The sequence below is a fragment of the Engystomops pustulosus genome, chromosome 6 (genome assembly GCF_040894005.1).
Source record: "Engystomops pustulosus chromosome 6, aEngPut4.maternal, whole genome shotgun sequence".
Taxonomy (NCBI): domain Eukaryota; kingdom Metazoa; phylum Chordata; class Amphibia; order Anura; family Leptodactylidae; genus Engystomops; species Engystomops pustulosus.
The window spans coordinates 146943532-146951031 of NC_092416.1; positions in this window are offsets into that span (position 1 = coordinate 146943532).

Here is a 7500-nt window from a genome sequence, read left to right on the forward strand (position 1 = left end):
ATGGATGACACCATGCACAGCCCTGTGCAACGGGAGAGGGCTGCGGTTGCAAACAGATGGGAGAAAAGGCAGACATACATGATGAGCTGCAACAAGTGGCACAGGAGGAGGATGCAAGGCATACAAAGGGAGGGCTCGTCCGGGATTTGAACCCGGGACCTCTCGCACCCTAAGCGAGAATCATACCCCTAGACCAACGAGCCAGCACGCCTTTGTGGAGCAAAGGCTTTTCGCCAACATTCCATCTAGCGCAACCGGCACGCCTTGTGGTTGTTTTGCCGCATTCACGCCAGATGAGCAGCTATACATCTATAATCGCTCGGTAAAAAGGAAGGGCTCGTCCGGGATTTGAACCCGGGACCTCTCGCACCCTAAGCGAGAATCATACCCCTAGACCAACGAGCCAACGTGGAAGCAAAGCCAGAGGCTTTTCTGATGGCTCGGCTGCTCAGGAAAGGCACATTGATTTCAGCCTGCCTTCTAAACGTACATGTCTTGTAAAAAAGGAAAAACCTCATAAAAGGCTTTGGTACCATAAGGAAAAGCAAAGTGGGAAGCGTTCACACTTGCCAGGGCTCGTCGGGGATTTGAACCCGGGACCTCTCGCACCCGAAGCGAGAATCATACCCCTAGACCAACGAGCCGACGGTTTGAGCTCTGTGTGCCACAGGAAAGAGATTCTCGCACTAGAACTCTTGCCATAAGCAAAAGCAGAAGGTCAGGTGTCCTCATAGGAGGGAAAAAAATGGGCTCGTCCGGGATTTGAACCCGGGACCTCTCGCACCCAAAGCGAGAATCATACCCCTAGACCAACGAGCCAAAGACGATGAGGGGAAACTCACTGTGATTGCCTTACTTCTGGTGCTTGGAAGGCTTTGCCAGGCGACACACAGATTGCCTCTTGGACAGCTGCAGCGCAAAGGACAGAGGAGAGCCACTACAGACAGCTTAGGAAAAGGAAGGGCTCGTCCGGGATTTGAACCCGGGACCTCTCGCACCCAAAGCGAGAATCATACCCCTAGACCAACGAGCCGACGTTGGGGGTAAAGTGGCAAAGCCAGATGGATGACACCATGCACAGCCCTGTGCAACGGGAGAGGGCTGCGGTTGCAAACAGATGGGAGAAAAGGCAGACATACATGATGAGCTGCAACAAGTGGCACAGGAGGAGGATGCAAGGCATACAAAGGGAGGGCTCGTCCGGGATTTGAACCCGGGACCTCTCGCACCCTAAGCGAGAATCATACCCCTAGACCAACGAGCCAGCACGCCTTTGTGGAGCAAAGGCTTTTCGCCAACATTCCATCTAGCGCAACCGGCACGCCTTGTGGTTGTTTTGCCGCATTCACGCCAGATGAGCAGCTATACATCTATAATCGCTCGGTAAAAAGGAAGGGCTCGTCCGGGATTTGAACCCGGGACCTCTCGCACCCTAAGCGAGAATCATACCCCTAGACCAACGAGCCAACGTGGAAGCAAAGCCACAGGCTTTTCTGATGGCTCGGCTGCTCAGGAAAGGCACATTGATTTCAGCCTGCCTTCTAAACGTACATGTCTTGTAAAAAAGGAAAAACCTCATAAAAGGCTTTGGTACCTGTCAAGGAAATATTATTCTTGAATGTGTAAGATTTGTTGAACTATTGGGCAATTACAAAGTTTGTAGAAATATATGGCATCCATTGAAGCGTCCAGGCCTCATTTACAACATCCTGGAGATCCTTACAACCTGATAAACTCTGACCTGCAGAATGTTCTCTGGTGACCTCAAAAGCCATTTGGTCACCTCTCCTCTGCACCTACCCCCACCCCTGCATCTAGCAATTTGGAAACAAAGAACTGTTTAAATATTCCTGGACTCTCCCCCCTCATTAACACTTTACCCAATCCTGAATGACCCTCTGGACTAACTAATGAATGGGAGGTTCTGAAATCTGAACCAAACTGTAAAGATATAAAACAATATGAAATCCAGGAATTGGTGTTCACATTTTGGGGGCTGCTTGACAAGCTGAGTGTGTTCCTCATTTAGCCCACCTCCAGGGATCAGGATTTACTTTAAGTTTGTAAGTTTCTGTTATTTTCCTCCCTTTTTATTTTATAACTGTTTTGCCGTGTTGTGTGTCATTTTATAATTCTTTTGTTTTTAATATCTTTTTATGCACTGATCAACTTTTTGTAATTAAAGCTTTTCACTTTAATTTTGGTCCCTGTATGCTCTGCGAACTCATAGCCTTGTGAAGTGTGATTAACTGTGTGACTGCTGGAGTGCTGAGTGTGCATGTCCAGTGGTGTGACAAAGTGACTGCTTGAGAGCAAGAATTGATGTAGAGTGGGATACTTATTGGTCCCAGTATAAATGCAATAAGTGGTGGCAGCGGGTCTGGTTCTGGTGCTGGAGCTGTATGAGGTGTGATTTAGGCTCAACTTGTGTCCTGAGTGAAAGGTGAGCGCAAGTTTGAGTAGGCTAAATTAACCCGTACAGTTGCACCCCACGTCACGTGACGAGGCGGCGGCGTCCTCGCCGTGACAAATTGGTGGCAGCGGTGGGATAAATTCATTTTTGTCAGAGCATTAAGTGTTGGGATTAAGTAACTAACCCCTGCACTTAAGGACTAGTGGAATCCTTGCGAGGAGTACCCTAGTTTTACACGGACCAAATCAGTGCTGTTCTAAGACACACGTGCAAACAGTTCCCCTTCCCCGTTTTTCTTTTCTATCTTTTATTTGGCAAAGGTTGCACTCAGTGATGGCAACCATCTACAAGAGACAGAGCAAGGAGGCTCTAGTCCACCTCTGTGAGCAGAGAGGTATCGACCCGGCTGACAAGTCCAAAGAGCTGCTGGTTTGTGCTTTGATGGAGCAAGATGCCGAGCAAGGATCTGGCACGGCTCAAGGGAGCCAAGATATGGACATTAATCCTGGAAGAGTTTCCCCTGAGGCTACCCACAGCAGGAGCCCTCAGGAAGGCATGGATGTGTCTCTACAAATGGCCCTACAGCAGCTAGGTGAATGTGATCCTAGCCTGCGTCTGCAGCTTATCCTTCAGTTTAATCAGGCGGCCGCAGAGCGTGAGAAGGAGAGAGCGGCCGCAGAGCGTGAGGAGAGAGCGGCCGCAGAGCGTGAGGAGAGAGCGGCCGCAGAGCGTGAGGAGAGAGCAGCCGCAGAGAGAGAGGAGAGAGCAGCCGCAGAGCGCCAGGCTGATAGAGAATTCAGGCTGGAAATGGCGCGTATTGAAAGGGGTATCAATTCTGTGCAACCCCAATCCCAGGATGTAGACCCCAAAAGACCTCGTCAAGAACGTTTTCCAGTACTGGACAAGGATGGGGACTTGGACATTTTTCTGCGGTCTTTTGAGAAGACCTGCAGACAATACCATCTGCCCCGTGAGCAGTGGGCACAGTATTTAAGCCCAGGGTTAAGAGGCAAAGCCCTGGAAGTATTTGCTGACCTTCCTCTTGAGCTTGATGAGGACTATGATGCTATAAAAGCTGCTTTGATTAAAAAGTACAACTTAACTCCAGAGGTGTACCGCAAGAAATTCCGGAGCGTAAAGCGAGGACCAACTGACAGCTATGCAGATACAGTAGGCAACTTACGGACTACCTTTCTACAGTGGACCCGAGGACTTTCTGTCAACAGCCGTGAGGATCTGGAGGATCTCATGATAAAAGATCAATTTCTGCACATTTGTCCTGTGGATGTACGACAGTTTGTTTGTGACAGGGAGCCTAAAACTGCGGATGAAGCTGCGCAGATTGCGGACACCTATGCCGCCAACAGGATGTCAGAACCCCGAAAGGCTGTTGCAAACAGCTGGAATGGAGGTAAGCCGGTGGGGAATTCCCCTTCTTCTGCCTACCAACCACCAGGGCGACCCTTTTCTGGTGCTCCAGGGACTAAAACTGTTATTGACAATCGCAAATGTTTTACCTGTAACCAAGTGGGACATCTTAGTGTTGCATGTCCCAACAGGAAGAATACTCCCCGAACACTGTCTGGATCATCACCCTCTGTTTTATTTGTGGCTGGGAAAGTGGGGAAAAACAATGATAATCTTCAGTCTGTTACCGTGGGCAATAGGGTCACCGTTGGATTAAGAGACACTGGAGCAGAAGTGACCCTTGTACGTCCAGAAATGGTGGACTCAAATGACATTATTCCAGGAAAAACATTGTCTGTAATAGGGGTTGGGGGAGCTAGCCCTGCTGTACCAATGGCCCACGTGTATCTAGACTGGGGGGCAGGAAGGGGTTTGAGGACTGTGGGCGTATCAAACACTATTCCAACTAATGTATTATTAGGCACTGACCTTGGCAGAATGGTATCTCAATATGTTCCTACTAACCCCTTGATAACAATTGAGGAGCACTGCTCTCCTCAAGTAGATTGTAATGAATTTGAGAAATGTAATGATGTGAAGGGAGGGCTAAGATCAGATCCCCCTCAAACTGATATACTAGACTTGCCTGTAGAGGATGCTGGGGAATCTTCATATGTTGCAGCTGTGACTCGCAGTCAAAGTGAATTTAATTCCCAAACTGTGGTGTCCACAGGAGTGGAAGTTGAATCGTGTAACCTTCTGCCTGGGGTTCAGCCAGTACACCCTGAGAATCAAGCCTCTAGCTCTGGTCCAGCGCTTGCATCAAGCCTTGACTTACATACTGATAGTCAGAGCTTTATGCAGGCACTGCAGACAGATACTACATTGGAGAAGTTAAAACTTCTTGCAGGTAAACCTCCTACCGAGTCTGACAAAGAACGGGTGTTCTGGGAAGAAGGAAAGCTCTATATGGAGGGTATTCCCACTGATAAACAAAACTTCTGGGATTGTGAGAAACGCCTAGTTGTTCCCTATCAGTTCAGAGAAAGATTGCTGAAGGTTGCCCATGAAATCCCTCTAGCTGGGCACCTAGGGATACAAAAAACCAAAGCTCGCTTGACACACAATTTTTATTGGCCCAAGATGGGCACTGACATTGCCAATTATTGTCGGTCTTGCACAGTTTGCCAAAGGGTGGGAAAAACTGGGAATATTCATAAGGCTCCACTGATTCCTCTACCAGTAATCGATGAGCCTTTCCAGCGGGTGGCTGTAGATATCATTGGACCCCTTAAAATACCTAGCAGCTCAGGAAAGAAATTTATTCTTACAGTAGTGGACTATGCCACTAGATACCCAGAAGCTGTAGCCCTGTCTTCCATACGTGCAGATAAGGTAGCAGATGCATTATTGACTGTTTTCTCTCGTGTTGGGTTTCCCAGGGAAATGTTGACTGATCAAGGTACACAGTTTATGTCTAATTTAATGCAAAGCCTCTGTAAGAAAATGCAGGTAGAACATCTGGTAGCCACCCCCTATCACCCTCAGACTAATGGTTTGTGTGAACGTTTTAATGGGACCCTGAAACAAATGCTTAAAATGCTCATTGAGACTGTAGGGAGAGACTGGGAGCGGTACCTTCCCCATCTCTTGTTTGCTTACCGGGAAGTACCACAAGCATCCACTGGTTTCTCCCCATTTGAGCTTATTTATGGGAGAAAAGTAAGGGGGCCTCTTGATCTGATTAAGGACACTTGGGAAGGTAACGTAGGGACACAAGGAGTCTCTGTTGTAGAATATGTACTGAGACTCAGGGAGAAGATGCAGACCTTGAGTAACTTAGTGCATGAGAATATGTCCATAACCCAGACCAATCAGAAACTTTGGTATGACCGAAATGCTAGACAGAGAATATATGAAGAAGGTCAGAAGGTCTGGGTGCTGGTTCCCATGTTGCAAAACAAACTACAGGCTGCATGGGAGGGCCCCTATACTATATGCAAACGGTTAAATGATGTTAACTATGTTGTGGCCCTCGATGAGGCAAACAAACGCCAAAAGGTATTTCATGTTAACATGTTAAAAGCACATCATGACAGGGGAGCTTGTGTGATGCCTGTTTGCAGTTTGCCAGAGGAGGGGGAGGGGGATCCCCTATTAGACCTTGTGTCTGAGCCACAAAGCAAATGGTCCCTTGAGACTGCACAATTCAACCCCCAACTCTCCCATACTCAGAAGTGTGAGCTCAGGGAGGTACTCAATGCCTTCACAGATACCTTCACCCAGAAGCCTGGGAGAACTCATCTAGCTATTCACAGGGTGGACACTGGCAATCACCTGCCAATAAGACAATCTGCTTATCGGGTTTCAACTGAGGTCAAATCTAATATGAAGGATCAAATAGAAGAGATGTTGGCCCTGAGCGTGATACAAAAATCTCAGAGTGCATGGGCATCCCCTGTAGTCCTTGTGCCAAAGAAGGACAGAACCACACGGTTCTGTGTGGATTACAGAAAGCTAAACCTAATTACCACATTTGATGCTTACCCCATGCCAAGAATAGATGAATTATTAGATCAGCTGGCTAGTGCTTCCTACCTTACCATTATGGATCTAAGTAGGGGGTACTGGCAAATCCCTATGACAAAGGACGCTCAGGAAAGGTCTGCCTTCATAACTCCCTTTGGGCTGTACGAATTTTTGGTCATGCCATTTGGTATGAAAAATGCCCCTGCCACCTTCCAAAGGTTGGTCAACCAACTCCTGGAGGGACTGGATAGCTTTGCAGTTGCATACCTTGATGACATAGCCATTTTCAGCAACTCATGGGGGGAACACCTGCAACATCTAACACAGGTGCTGGAAAGACTCAAAAGGGCAGGTTTGACTGTCAAACCGGAGAAATGTCAGATAGCAATGTCAGAAGTGCAATATCTGGGACACTGTGTCGGATGTGGGGTGCTACGGCCTGAACCGGGGAAAGTAGATGCCATAACCACATGGCCCACCCCTAGAACTAAGAAACAAGTCATGTCTTTCCTAGGGACAGCCGGCTATTATAGGAAATTTGTGCCAAACTACAGTGCGCTGGCTAAACCCTTGACAGACTTAACCAAGAAAAAACTCCCCCAAATTGTTGCATGGACCAATCAGTGTGAGGAATCATTTTCAGCCTTGAAAGCTGTATTGGCCAGTTCACCTGTTCTCCAGGCCCCAGATTTCACCCGCAGATTTTTGGTACAAACTGACGCCAGCACATACGGACTAGGTGCAGTCCTTAGTCAGGTAAACCCGAAAGGAGAAGAGCACCCAATACTTTACCTAAGTAGGAAACTGTTGCCCCGGGAGGTTGCATATGCCACAATTGAAAAAGAGTGTCTGGCAATTGTGTGGGCTCTGCAAAAACTGCAGCCATATCTGTATGGGCGTAACTTCACTGTGATCACAGATCATAATCCACTTAGCTGGCTTAATAGGGTGGCTGGGGACAATGGGAAGCTGCTCAGATGGAGCCTGGTCTTGCAGCAATATGATTTCACAATTCAACACAAGAAAGGTAGTGAGCATGGGAATGCAGACGGCCTCTCTCGCCAGGGGGAGCCAGAGGTAGAAGTGCGCCAAGAAGATGGCAAGTGAGCCAATCTCCTAGGCCCAATCAAAAAAGGGGAGGTGTCAAGGAA